This window comes from Acanthochromis polyacanthus, chromosome 23, assembly GCF_021347895.1.
Source record: "Acanthochromis polyacanthus isolate Apoly-LR-REF ecotype Palm Island chromosome 23, KAUST_Apoly_ChrSc, whole genome shotgun sequence".
In the NCBI taxonomy this organism is placed as follows: Eukaryota; Metazoa; Chordata; class Actinopteri; family Pomacentridae; genus Acanthochromis; species Acanthochromis polyacanthus.
Window position 1 is genome coordinate 8,921,220 of NC_067135.1, and position 15,263 is coordinate 8,936,482.

The window sequence follows — 15,263 nt, forward strand, 5'->3', positions numbered from 1 at the left end:
GTAGCAGGTGAAAAAGGCAAAGATCATTTTTCAGTCAGAAAATTTCATCTAAACTGACAGTGTTATAAAAGATTCCAAATGAAGGAATTAAAACCGAGTCAAGAATCAATAAACGAGTGTTTCTGACTGAATGATGAATGAACGGCTGCTTCTGAGGACAGCACCCAGTGGAAACTCAGGCTGAAACAAAATACTGTATCTACACAAAAGCAACGCCGTGAAATCGATACAGTCTCCTAAGGCCTGAAGGCAACAAAAACACTAGCAGAGCTCACAGAGAAATCAGTCCTCAACAGAGGTCGATGCCTGATCTCACAGTTTAAAAGAAAATAACCTCAATCTACACCAGATTTTAATAGATTCTCCCTTCGACTGTGCTCCGCCTCTCTGGTAAGTTTCATTAAATTCGGCAGATTTTATGTGAGACAAACAGCAATGAATCATATATCTGTCTTGGCAGAGGGATCACAGCAAACCAGACAGAGACTGAAAAAATAAGCTCTTTCTTAACCCTCGTGTTTTCCTGCGGGTCAAAACTGACTCGTTTTAAAGTCTGAAAATGTGGAGAAAAAAATATTTCCACAGTGAAACTTCTGATGTTCACATTTCCAACATTTTTGGGAAATTTTGACATTTTTTTGGTGGAAAAAAAATGTTAAAAATGTTTCTAAAGAACATTCACACAAAAAAAAATCAACCATAATCCAGCAAATTTCATTTAAATAAAATATTAGAAGTTTTACTGATATATAAGTAATCATTTTAGATATTTTCAGGGTTTTTTTAAGAAGATTTTTACTCATTTTTTGAAAAAATTTACAAGAATTTTCTTGACACATTTGGGGGTTTTCTTTTTTTTAATAAAACTTTTACAAGAAATTTTCAAGGAATTATGGGAATTTTCTTCCTGAAGGTTTTGCAATTTTTCAGAAATTTGGGGGATTTTTTTGCTGAATTTTTGGATTTTTGTCAGGCAAGGAAACAATGTTTTTCGGTGCCCATGAATAAAGACAACAGGAAGGTTAAATGAAATAAAATCTAAAGCTTCAGAGTTCCATTCATTTGTAATCATCAGCAAATTAGAACTAGATAAATTCTCTTCAAACTCTTTTTAACAACCATGATCTCCACTGAGTGACTGTCTGTGGCTCTAAAAAAGCTCTGAAAAGACAAGAGAAGGCTATAAAAAGGCACAAAAACACTTCCAGGTTGAGCTTTCTGCTGCCACATCTTTAGAAAACAGCAGCTAAAGTGAACTGTTGCAGTCTTAACAACAACAAGACAGACAAAGCTGCACCTCTGATGGGCTAAAAAAAAAAAAGCAAAACTCCAACATGACTTCAGAAGAGGATTCAGCTCATGCAGGAGTCATTATGCGTTGTTTGACTCTGCAGACAGAGAAGGAAAAGCTGCAATTTTTTGGAAAAAGTCAACATTGGAAGCATAGAAAGCAACAAGTGCTGTGGACAGATAAAGCTACAACAGAAGAATAGATTCCATCAGTAAATGTTGCATGCAAATGTCCTGAAATCAGTGGAAAAAAGAGAATTTGTTGTCAAAAATCCTCAAAATCTACCATGAACTACTTCAAGAAACACCAGCTGAAGCTCTTCAACTTGCCCTGCAGGCCTCGTACCTGAAAATCACAGCTCATCTGAGAGTAGATGTAAATCGTGCTGCGTGTGCATGGTCGTCTATAAATACCTGAGAACTTGAAGTGATCTGCACGGATCATGAATCATAGATAGATAGAGTGACCCTCAGCTGGCATCACAAAGAGTTTGCATGCTGGGATATCTGCCAAAGACGGGTTACTAAGCACTAAGGAAACTTTTACATATGCCACAATCACTGTTTAATGCTTTCTAATCTTTTAAAGTTGACTAAAGAAGCGATGCATTCACTGTAACATCTGAGAAAGGCTTGTTTTAATGTGCCTGCTTAAGGGTTCATTTATAATTTTCTCTTCGTACGTCAACAAATTTTGATTTTTTCAGCACATACTATGTTAGCAATGTGGTTAAGATGGCCATCCAATGTCTTACCTGTATATGTTTAGATTCAATGGATACTTTAAAGGTGTTTTAGTGACACAACCAGCAGCTAAATCAGTCACACCACCACCAAAAACCATAAATGACATGCACAGAAAAAATCTCATCAGCAGACAGCCAAATGGTGGTTTATTGAAATGTGATCTTTCATCTAAAATTCTCTTTGATCCTCCAAAACCTGGAACTCTTTTGGGAATCCAGGGCAGAGGAAGGAACCTGAAACAGTGCACAGTGATGATTCCACATTCATATGCAAAGTTGTCGTAGAAAATAATAACTGATTTAATGACAGAAAATTTACCCAAATCCTGGAAAAACCTGCTCCGACAAAAAAAGAACAGACTGCAGAGTTTTGCCAAACAGACAAGTGGAAGTATGACATCTATCTTAGTTATAATATTAGATTTTCAGACACATTTTTCACAGACATTTTTTTTTTTATGATACTGCATTAAAATACAGAAAAAGCAGTCAGAAAGTGCAGTACTGCTCAGTCATTGTGAGTCTGATTGAAGAGTCAAACTGCATTATCTACCAAACAAACAGTTAAACAAAGTTAAGGATTTATATTAGTATGAAAAGAATGTCAGATGGTGGGACACTCAGCTGTAGCCGTACAATTTGAGAGTCATTTTGGTTTTGGCTGCCGAGTGTCAAACGCTGATTTGGGTCCAGATCTGACTTTGTCACTGAGATACAACTGCTCTTAACCCTCCTGTTGTCCTCATTTACGAGCAGCAAAAAATATTGTTCCTTCGTCTGAAAAAAATCCAAAAATTCAGCAAAAAAAATCCCCAAATTTATTTAAAAAATGCAAAATCTTCAAGATGAAAATTCTAAAAATTCCTTAAAGGTTTCCCATAACATTATTTTTAAATCCCAAAATTTAGCGAGAAAAAAAACACTTAAATAAATAAAGAAAAATTTGAAATATTTTTTAAAAATTAATAAAAAATCTTCCAAAAAAATCCTGAAATTATCTAAAGTGATGACATACATGTCAGTAAAACGTCTAATATTTTCTTTAAGAACATTCACATAAAAATCAACCAAAATCCAGCGAAATTCGCTGGATTTTGGTTGATTTTTATGTGAATGTTCTTAAAGAAACTTTTTTTAACATCTCTTCTTTTCCACCAAAAAATGTGCAAAAAATTTCCCAAAAATGTTGAAAAGTTTTCACTGTGAAATTTTTTTTTTTTTCCCCCACATTTAAATCGAGCCAATTTGACCCGCAGGACGACACGAGGGCTAAAGGGAATTTAGCTTCAGTGTGATGAAGAAAACGGCACATTCTTTTTGCGAGAAATACCTTCTAGTGTCACCCACAATTCTTTTATTGTGTTATTAATTCTTTTATATATCTGCTGCTGTCTGTCAGACCCACCTCTTACCCTTTGTTGTTGCAGCTTTGCCATTTGCAACTGTTTGTGTCTTTAGATCATATCTGGTAGGTTTTGTCCTCAACAGCTTCACAGAAAACCAGTAGAAATTAAACTTGTGACTTTTCACTGTTGGTGATTTTCATCGTTTATGATGACAAATGTTGATTGAACAGGGGGGGAAAAAAACAACAACAAATGGGCGAAAACATATTCAGCATGTGAGGAGTCATGGGAGGACATGCTGGTCCGTTCTGTGGACTGACTCATATCTGAACCAAACACAGAGCAGCAGCTGAGGCAGGAAAACCACTAGAAATCTGAACAGCATTTAGAAAGGTTGTTTAGGACGCTCCGTGCCAGTACTAAGTGTTCTCATTTACGACTGGCTGACTGGTTATTTACTATTAACAAGAAAAGTCAAATATACCTACATTAACCATACAATGCAATAGCCTGCCTGCTTATGAACTCCAGTGTGTTTTTCTCCAGTGTAATCCAGGTGAAATCAATAGGATCAGCATAGGAAGGACATGATCTCGCTGTCTTTTTCGAAAGTTCAAATAAATATTAACAAACTGTCCCCATCATTAGGCAAAAAAAAAAAAAAAACCAAGACCAAAGTCCTCTCACAGCCACGTAAGCATACTTTAAAATAATCAAAATTACATTATTTCTCAACAGTGCGTGATCAGTTCATGGCAGAATCCAACTCTGCAAAAAAAAAATACACAAAAAAAGCAAAGCTATGTCAGCATAGAGGCCAAGATTTTTGGTACTGAACAGTGGAATGCTGTAATGTTCAAAAACTTTAATAACTGATAAAAAATAACCACAAATATCACATGTTTGGATCATTTTTTAAAGTAAAATTGTGTTATTTTACACTCACACCATGTACAGAACTCATTAACGTTCATTATGTACTGCTATGGTCAGTTTCTTTACAGTCAACATGCAAATTCATGCTTTTTCTGTGATTTTACAGGTTATTTTAGTTGCTTTAATCTTGAATATACATCATTTTCTTTCAAATAATGGTAAATATTGGTAAAATAATGATATTTATAGCTGGTTTTGTAGCAGGAAATAAAATAGTGTACTTTTATAAATAAAAATTGTAAAGAAATAAATAATTTGGTGAAATTATTTACAGTTTTGTACACTTTTTTACGATTAACAAGTAAATTCATATTTTTGTTTTGTGATTTTACTCGTTATTATCTGCAATTCAACAAAACAAGTAAAGTAAGTAGTTCTGAAGACTTTTGTTCAACATAAATTTGTTAACTGTGTTGCAGGAAAAAGCAGGAATGGATCACCAGCACCACAATTGTTTCACATTATTTATTAGTGTTTAGAAATTTTACTTGAATAAATTTAATTCAGTTGAAGCAAATGGTTCAATAATTTCGTTTTCCTTGTAGGTTTTTTGTAGTTTTTGCAAACCCTTTATTGTTAGCTGATAAACAAACAGCTAATCCAATTTTTCTACAAGTCTTAATGCAATATCAACATTTCTGAAGGACAAAAAGCTGGAGGACTTTGGTCCAAACCCCATCAGCTCCTTTAACAGGCCACTAAAAAGTCTCTACTATCAACCAGGAATGGGAACTTTGCCTTTGACGAAATCCAAGAAAACGCATGGGATCAGGAGGTTCAGATATAAGCAAGTTTCACTTTTAAGCAGCACAGTAAATCAGCGATTTCTGCAAGAAATTAAAACCTCCTTTAATCACAGTCATGTTGCTGTGATCACAAGTTATTCTGCAACATTCGTAGCACAAGACTGAATCTGGAGGCTCAGGATTAGTGCAAACTTTTAGGGATGAAACTGTTTAATCTGTAATATTATTATTGAAAAATGAAGCAGTTAGAAAGACAAGAGCATTTAAAAGAAACTTGGTTTAGGATGTTTGGGCACATTTGTTGGGACTAGGTTTCCTCCAGATGTCAGCATCTCTTCACACTGGTGTCAATGCTTTCTGTCTGACCACAGCTTGGAGGTTTCTAAACTATTTGCAATTCAAATTAGTTGGCAACACACTGATTTTTGTGACATTTTTCATTGAAAGCACAGCACTGTGATAAAACTTTACTATACAAACTCTTCACCATCATTTTCCAAACTCCTGAAACAAACTTCTGAATGAAATTATAGCTGGAAAGCCAAAATGGAATGATGTTTTTATGCCAAACGGACTCTGTGACCTTCTTTCTCTGTGGAGTCGCTCTCTTTAAATCTTCCTGTGTTTTCTTCACACCAAAAACAAACAGGCCCAAAAAAAGCAAAGCAGAAACTTCGTCAACAACCAAAAGTGTGTGAGCATTCAGGGCCACATCACAGCACAGTTTGATACTAGAGTCAAAGGTTGTAGCCCACTAACCTTTGTGTGCTGAGCAGCTTTGATGAAAAGCACATCTGGTTCATATATTAACTTCTTAGAGATCAAAGTTCTGTGCTGTTGCACAAAGTCTATGGTGTTGTGACACACAGACACACATTCATATCTAAAGTGGCAGCTTCAGCTTCACCCAAACTGGCTAATCAGGGAGCAAATACACACTCAGGCTACCTGCCAACATCTACAGTGGTGGCCAAAACTTTAGACCAAAGTACAAATCCTAATTCTCTTGTATCAAAGGAATTAAATACAACTTTGACATATTTACTGTGAACTACCCCATAAAAGTTACATTTATCAACATAATAATTGAAATATTGTTGCACATACCTAAAGAGAAAAAATACGTTTTCTAAATTTTAGATGGTCTAAACTTATGTCCATCAGGACACATTTTGATATTGATGTTCTTGAGTCGACAGAGGTTGTTGTCTTGTGCCTTTAAAAGCTTGAGACATTAAGTCTCGTCAATTAGAAACGAGAACCAGCTGCAATGGGCAAAAAAATCAGACACTAGTGAAAAAGATAGGCAGTATATTCTGAAAATGCACAATGACGGAAGATCAAACAAGAACATAGCAGAACTGACTGGTGTGAGTGAACGTACACGGAGAAGGATTTTGCAGCAACACAGGGAGACAGGTTCTGCTTGTGTAAAGAAAAGATCTGGAAGGCCAAGCAAAAAAAAAAAATGCACGCTATGACCGCAGACTGAAGATATGGTCAACAATGGATCCGTTCAAGAATGCCACAGACTTGGCAAAGGAAATGGCTGCAGCAAGTGAGTGCAGAACAGCAGAACAGTGGTCGCAGGTTGTGTGGAGGGACGAGTCGAAGTACAACATGACAGCATAAGATGGTGCAGTGTACGTTACAATAAAGGCAGGAGAGGCTCTCAATCCAAGAAATTTACGTGGCACAGTGAAACACAGAGGTGGCAATATCATGGTGTGGGGATGCATGTCAGCAGCTGGGGTTGGACGTATACATCGAGTTGAAGGCATCATGAAGACAGAACAGTACATTCAAATCTTGCAGAAGTCGATGTTACCTAGTATGAAGAAGCTATTGGGGCATCAGAGAGGCACTTTCCAGCATGATAACAACCCGAAACGTTTGGCAAAGAAGACCAAGGAGTGGCTTAGCAAGAAGAAGTTCAAAGTTTTGGAGTGGCCACCGCAGTCTCCAGACTTGAACTCCATTGAAAATCTGTGGGAACTCCTTAATCAATATCAGGACAAGTCTACACATATCAGAAACGAAGAGGACCTGTGGAAAGACTGTCAGTCAACCTGGTCAAAAATTACTGGAGACATGTGCAGCAAACTGGTGGAGTTCATGCCCCGCAGGCTGCAAGAAGTCATCAAGCAGAAGGGATACCCTACAAACTAGAAAAGCACTCAGAGAGTGCAGACCTCCGCCAAAGATAGAGAGGAAAACAGGAAACCCAAGCAGTAAAGGATCATGAGCTGGAATCAAACCTGCGTCTCTGAGACAGTTCTGTTTACAAATCACCTTCTTAACCAGTTGAGCTATCTGGACACCTTGCTCCAATTTGTTGGACGACATACTAACCTATGATGTTTTTGTCATATTTTGGACCACATACTAAAAAATTCAAAGTGATCCAGAATCCAGGATCCTTTCCGGATTGCCACCAAAATTAAATCAGCTCTTCCTCTTACCATAGTCGACATCCCCTCAAAATTTCATGTGAATCTGCCCAGGCGTTTTTGAGTTATCTTGCTAACAGACAGACAGACAGACATACACACGTGGACAAAATTGTTGGTACCCCTCAGTTAAAGAAGGAAAAACCCACAATTCTCACTGAAATCACTTGAAACTCACAAAAGTAACAATAAATAAAAATTTATTGAAAATTAAATAATCAAAAACAGCCATTACTTTTGAATTGTTGATTAACATAATTATTTAAAAAAACAAACTAATGAAACAGGCCTGGACAAAAATGATGGTACCTCTATAAAAGATTGAAAACTATTTGACCAGAGTGACATGATTAACTCAGGTGTGTCATTTAATTGACATCACAGGTGTTTCCAAACTCATAATCAGTCAGTCTGCCTATTTAAAGGGAGACAAGTAGTCACCCTGCTGTTTGGTGAAAAGGTGTGTACCACACTGAACATGGACAACAGAAAGCGAAGGAGAGAATTGTCCCAGGACATCCGAAAAAAAAATTATAGACAAACATCTTAAAGGTAAAGGCTATAAGACCATCTCTAAACACCTTGAAGTTCCTGTGACAACAGTGGCTCATATTATTCAGAAGTTCAAGACCCACGGGACAGTAGCCAACCTCCCTGGACGTGGCCGCAAGAGGAAAATTGATGACAAATTGAAGAGACGGATCGTTGGAATTGTATCCAAAGAGCCCAGAGCAACCTCCAAAGAAATTAAAGGTGAACTCCAAGGCCAAGGTACATCAGTGTCAGATCGCACCATTTGTCGTTGTTTGAGCCAAAGTGGACTTCATGGGAGATGACCAAGGAGGACACCACTGCTGAAAAAAACTCATAAAAAAGCCAGACTGGAATTTGCAAAAATGCATGTTGACAAGCCACAAAGCTTCTGGAAGAATGTCCTTTGGACAGATGAGACCAAACTGGAGCTTTTTGGTAAGGCACATCAACTCTATGTTCATAGATTCAAAAACCAAGCATACGAAGAAAAGAACACTGTCCCTACGGTGAAACATGGAGGAGGCTCAGTAATGTTTTGGGGCTGCTTTGCTGCATCTGGCACAGGGTGTCTTGAAAGCGTGCAAGGTACGATGAAATCTGAAGACTATCAAGGCATTCTGGAGAGAAATGTGCTGCCTAGTGTCAGAAAGCTTGGTCTCAGTCGCAGGTCATGGGTCTTCCAACAGGACAACGATCCAAAACACACAGCCAAAAACACCCAAGAATGGCTGAGAGAAAAGCGTTGGACTATTCTAAAGTGGCCTTCTATGAGCCCAGATCAGAATCCCATTGAACATATGTGGAAGGAGCTGAAACATGCCATTTGGAGAAGACACCCATCAAACCTGAGACAACTGGAGCTGTTTGCTCATGAGGAGTGGGCCAAAATACCTGTTGACAGCTGCAGAACGCTCATTGACAAATACAGAAATCGTTTAATTGCAGTGATTGCCTCAAAAGGTTGTGCAACAAAATATTAAGTTATGGGTACCATCATTTTTGTCCAGCCCTATTTCATGAGTTTGTTTTTTTAAATAATTATGTTAATCAACAATTCAAAAGTGATGGCTGATTTTGATTATTTAATTTTCAATAAATTTTTATTTATTGTTACTTTTGTGAGTTTCAAGTGATTTCAGTGAGAATTGTGGGTTTTTCCTTCTTTAACTGAGGGGTACCAACAATTTTGTCCACATGTGTACAAACCAAGGGTGTGACATAACCTCCTTGGCAAGGTAATAAATATTGACATGATTATTATTAGTCGTGGTTAAATTAAAATGTTGTATGAGCTGTATTTAGGATTACTTTACATATTTCAAGCACAGGACAAACGGTCATAAGTTTAGACCACCTGGAATTTATAAAACCTTTTATTTCTCTTCAGTTATGTGCAACAACATTTCATTTATGACGTTAATAAATGTGACTTTGACTGGGTCATTCACTGTCAATATATCAAGATTCAATGTGATTTTTTTAATACAAGACAATTCAGTTTTGTACTTTGGTCTAAAGTTTTGGCCACCACTGTATGCAGTAACAGGAAGTTCACCTTTTTAAGCTTCATAGAACACAACTGACTTACAACAAGCTCAAGAGAAAATAGGAGATAACATCTCTAAGAGCGTTTCTCAGTTTACTTCACCTGCTTATTGAGAGGAAAGCACACTCTTAACTAAGCACTGGACAGCCAGGGAGCTTCAATTGTTTTATGTATTTTTAATCAAAACAGCTCCTTCCTTTTTGTAGTATGATTAATTACAGAGTGTTAGGAAACAAACTAGTCATCTGGAGCTTCCTCTATCCCTCTGAACGTACTTCCTGGAATATCTGATAATCCCTCCTGCAGCTCATTATTAAAACTGGAGAGAAAATGTCAAAATGAAAAAAGACTGACTGTTTTTCCAGACACCAAAATGCAATCTTGGTGGTAAAACACCTTAAAAGGGCGTCACTTGCTATTACTTTAAGAAATATATATGTTAGAAAGATAGCATGTTATAGAATCTGGATTTGTCAAGACATTAAAGGTCCAGTGTGAAGGATTTAGTCGCATCCACAACACCGTAAAGAAAAAAAATAAAAATTAAAAATAAAGAAATCCTGGTAGCAATGGTGCCTGAAAAAAAAATTAATGATGGATTACCGTTTTAAAAAAGGGTAAAATATAAAAGGAAATATAAAATTAAAATATATTTTTTTAAATAATGTCAAACATCTATAAATACAAATTTAAAAAGTTATTAAATTCAGTAAAACTGTGCAATTTTACAGCCACACATAAAAGAATAAATTGATGTTATTTACACTTTTGTGGGGGGGGGGGGGGGGGGGTTGGGGGGGGTTAGCAGTGAGCATGTATATTAATCTTTATTCTAGATATTAGATAGGATAGGATCTGTAATTTAATGAAAAAGGGAAAATCAATCAATCCTTCCTATTAATGGGGTTTTTTGTCAGCAATAAGGGCAAAATAATATAGATTTTTTACTTAAATTCAGCAAAAAAGAACAATCTTACAGTATAAGGTTGCTGTTTCTAAATACACAAATTTTGATGTGAACATTGCTGTTTTCTAAAGTCAAAAGTCTAAAGTTTTCTTAGATGTCTGAAATTTAATGGAACGGTAAAATAACAGGAAATAGTATCAAGGCAGCATCAAGTGCCAAGATGACAGCATTTGAGACAAATTCTTTAGTCAAAGGTTGTACAGACATCACAATAATATAGTTACTGTGATTCTTAAAATCAGACATTGTGACAGTTATAAAAAGCTCATTTTAGGTTAACGAACACGCAGCTATTCTTATGTGATTTAACACAAATGAAAATGTAATTATGATTATTATTCTCTGACAGAAGACCTCCCTAAATCTTACACACTGGACATCTAAGTGGATTTATACTGAGCACAGTGGTTGGTCAAATAGAGCTTAGCTGACAAGACGAACAAAAGAAACAGTTCTAGTTATTTATCGTCATACATTCTTATAAGTTGTTAACCTTAAAGTCAAGGCCCGTTGTACTGAATGAACATAATATTCCAAGTGAGGGAAGGCATACAGGAAGCCGGCTGTACTTCTAATGTAAAAATCAGTCTGTTTCTGTAGAAAAACACCTGAAAACAGCTCCAAAAGCTGGCCTCAACATGCAACATGACACAGATTTGGCCTAAATAACAGGAGCTTTTAAAGTAGTTTCACCTCAGTCTAAATGGAGCGTCATTTCTCATTAGATGTGGAGAGAGAGTGAACAACAACGAATGGAAAATGGATGTTCATTCATCCACGCTCGCCTCCTTCCAGCTCAGCAGTCTGCCCTACCTTCCTCTGACCTGGCAGCCACAAGTGATGACTGAGTTTGTGTAAACTGAGACTGAAACACATCAGCACACATTAATGCATCCAACATTATCATTATGATTCTCTTAAAGGTTGGCAAACCAAACAGGAGCGCAGAATGAAATGACAGGGAGCAAAGATCAGCTTGTTTCCTCATTCTTGTAAACTTTTCTTGAACTTTAGTCAAAGCCTCCCTGACATAATGCTGGATGAATCAGCGCAGGTCGGCCTGTTAGTTACCCAAACACTCTCATCCACACAGCAGCAAATTGCAGAAAACACTCAGGATGGGCCGCATCGGATCACTAAGACAACATCAAGGAAGGAAAAGACAGATCTAAATTGTCCTCCAGCAGGAACAAGGTTACTAAAGTTAACAGTGTGGACAAAACAAATGCTGGCGACTAGACTAAACTAAGTGGCCGTGTGGGGCCATAAAGGTTAGAATATTGAACTTGTGGAAAGAATGGTGGATCACAGGTTTGAATTCACAATTAGAGCAGGGAAACAAGATATACTTCTATCCTTTAACAGCACCTTAAAACTGCATTATAACAAATGTGTTAAAAAAAACAGATATTCACCAACTTTTGAACCCAACTAGATGCTGATTTGAACATAGCAAAGTCAACAAATGTATAAAAAAGTAGAGTTTGTGGAATATTGAGAAGATTTCCAGAGTGTGCTGCATTTTGCTGTTGACTTTCACTGTCATTCAGTCACTTCAGCAGCTGTGTCAACAAGATGCTCCGTCCTCCTGCTGCGAGGACATACTCTAACACCATTTCTTACATAATTCTTAAATAATTGTTGTGCACGTGCAAGTCTGCATGTAATACTTTCGCAAAGAAGCCAGGAATTGATTTAAACCTCCTGTTGTCTTCATTTACGGGCACCAAAAAATATTGTTTCTAAGTCTGAAAAAAAACCTCAAAAATCTGCAAAAAAAATTCCCCAAATTTCTGAAAATTTGCAAAACTTTCAGGAAGAAAATTTTTTTTAAATTCTTTTAAGTTTCACTTAAAAGTTTTATTTTTTTTTAAAAAAATCCCACAAATTTGGCAAGACAATTCTTGTAATTATTTTCCAAAAATGGACAAAAACCTTCCAAAAAATCCTAAAAATATCTAAAGTGATTACATATATATCAGTAAAACTTCTAATACTTTTCTTAAGAACATTCACACAAAAAATCAACTAAATCCAGCAAAATTCGATGGATTTCAGAGAGAGGAATAGTTTGCATAAACTGTGCATTAACTGGACTATGGGTTTCATTCCACTAAACCTTAATCTCTCTGGAAAAAACTAAAACCCAGCCACTACCCACTTAAGCAGTCCCTTTTTATGCAAAATGCTTGCTACAGATTCCCATGTCTGCATGAAAAACTATTTGAGAAAACTTTTGCCCTCATTATATCCACCAGTCGCCCAGAGGACACAACCAAACGCTTAAACATTCACCAAAACACAACAGAAAACAAAGCTGGACAAAATAATCTTCACCCTTCTGAGGTTAATTTGAATCCAGATAGCTGCAACGCTACCAGTCTAACGGCACCGCTGGTACCACTTCTGCTTTGTTTGTACCTGCCTAATTGCAAATAGCTGGACGGTGCTTTAGCAGTAAGAAACAGAAGAAGGTCCAAAAGGTATAAATAATGCCATTTTTCTTCAGTCTTCAGATTGTAAGAACCAAAACAACAGGTCAAGACACCATTTAGCTGACAGCCCTGCAGGAGCAGAGAGTGCTGAGCGTGAAATAATGCAACCTCAAACACACAACTGTGGTCCTTTAAATGTGTTCTATATTCATATCATGTACTGTCTGCTTTTGGGGAAAGTTATGCTACCATTAGCATAGGCTGTTAGCACTGTCATACCATGTTTTACAGCATGATGAACAATGGATTCGCATTTAAAAACACATCATTTCATCATTTATATTAAAAAGAATTGCACGAGATAAGCTGGAGAACATAACATTAAACATATATATCAGGGCAGCCATGCTTGTGGAAATATAATATCTTCTCACCATCCCAGATCTCAATGCATCGTGCCAGACATAGTTTAAACTCCGTGTCAGAGCAGCACAGCTACAAACTGCAAGTGGTAGCAGGAACTGCAAGAAAAATCAACTTTCTACATTTCTGTGTCTTTCTGCGGGGCATTTTAGGAGAGAAATTCAAAACTAACACTTGTTCTTTAGAGATTTGGGTGTGTCCTCCTGAAAAAGGAAGCACAGTACCTCTTCTCAGTCATGACACTGTAATGAAAGAACAATCTAAAGCTAGAATCATGGCATTATGGCGAAAAGAAACAGCATCAAGGTGAAAGAGGTGAACGTCAGTCAAACACACAAGGCAGCTACACAATCTCTTTAAGAGGCCTTAAGACAACCGCTTGCTTATTTCTCCTGAATGACACACGGCAGATTCTGGGTTGGGACAGGTGCACCGCTGTTCGAGGCCGAGTAAAGGTTGCTTCGAGGGTGGACAAACAGTCAAATGACACTACAGATGCGGTGGTTCAAGGGTGAAAGAGCTCAAACGTCTGCAGCTCAGAGTCACTGAGAAGAATCATGTGCGGCTTATAAGAAAGCAAGCATGCAATCCGCAAGTTTCAGCATGCAAACAGGCAATTATTCCCTTCTTCACACAGGCTCATGGGGAAACACAGTCCCTCCTACTCTTATAAATACCTCCCTGTGGTGAAGGAGTTCCACATTTAAATGTCTGACTCTTAATGTCGTGGGTGTGATGGGAGCAGTGGTGAAGAATTTGCACAATCCTCGACACTGTAAACATTTCTGTAATACTTTTTATTACTTTTAGAATTCTTTGGATTTCTGCATTTCCTTTTTAGTTGTCTTAGAACAGTTATTGTCTGTTCACAGTAACAAGTTTAAGTTGATCAAATCAGAAAAACTACTTCATTCAATGACCTTCTAACTGTGTTTACTTAAGCATTAATCGTGTGTACATGTATTACATTGTTTAAATATATTCATTTTGAGAGATAATAGAGCAACATCTGTTCCTGGTTTACTCTACATGTATATGCTTATGCCAACAGGGCATATTGAATTAACCCTCCTGTTGTCCTCATTTAGAGGCACCAAAAATTATTGTTTACTTGTCTGAAAAAAATCCCAAAATTCAGCAAAAACATTGTCCAAATTTCAGAAAATTTGCAAAACCTTCAGGAAGAAAATTCCAATTATTCCTTAAAAGTTTCCCGTAAAAGTTGTTTCTTTAAAAAAAATCCCCCAGATTTGGCAAGAAAATTCTTGTTAATATTTTCAAAAAAATCAGCAAAAATCTCCCCAAAAAATCCTAAAAATATTAAATGTTTAGATACATTTCAGTAAAACATTTAATATTTTCCTCAAGAAAATTCACATAAAAATAATCAAAATCCAGTGAATTTTTAACATTTCTTTTTTTCCCACCAAAAAATGTTCAAAGATTTCCCAAAAATGTTGAAAATGTGGACATTAGAAGTTTCAAATTTCAAAATGGGTCAATTTGACCTCGCAGGACGACACGAGGGTTAAATGAATGATAGTCTTACAGAGGGGATGCCTGCAAATTATAAAGGTCTATTAATGTTCTTTTTTCATTAATAAACATGCATGTTTTGCAGCAGGAATTGACACACTGCCATATTATTCAAGAGCACAATAGTTGTTGCAAGAGTTTTTAAATAATTTTGGCTACCATTTGGCAACTTTTTAATCTTTTCTCTTGCATCAAAAGCAGTTACTACATAATACATTTTAATAAAACAGCTGTAATAACAACATTAGAAGTGGCGTTGCTATAGAATTGTCACGTAAATGCAAAGCAAACTTTTGAAATGTTGCAAA

General features: G+C 36.7%; 1 protein-coding gene across 1 annotated transcript in view; it reads right to left on the reverse strand.

Annotated features, from left to right (window-relative positions):
* Positions 1-15,263, reverse strand: part of LOC110962536 (pyruvate carboxylase, mitochondrial) — a 627,844-nt gene that overhangs the window by 313,048 nt on the left and 299,533 nt on the right.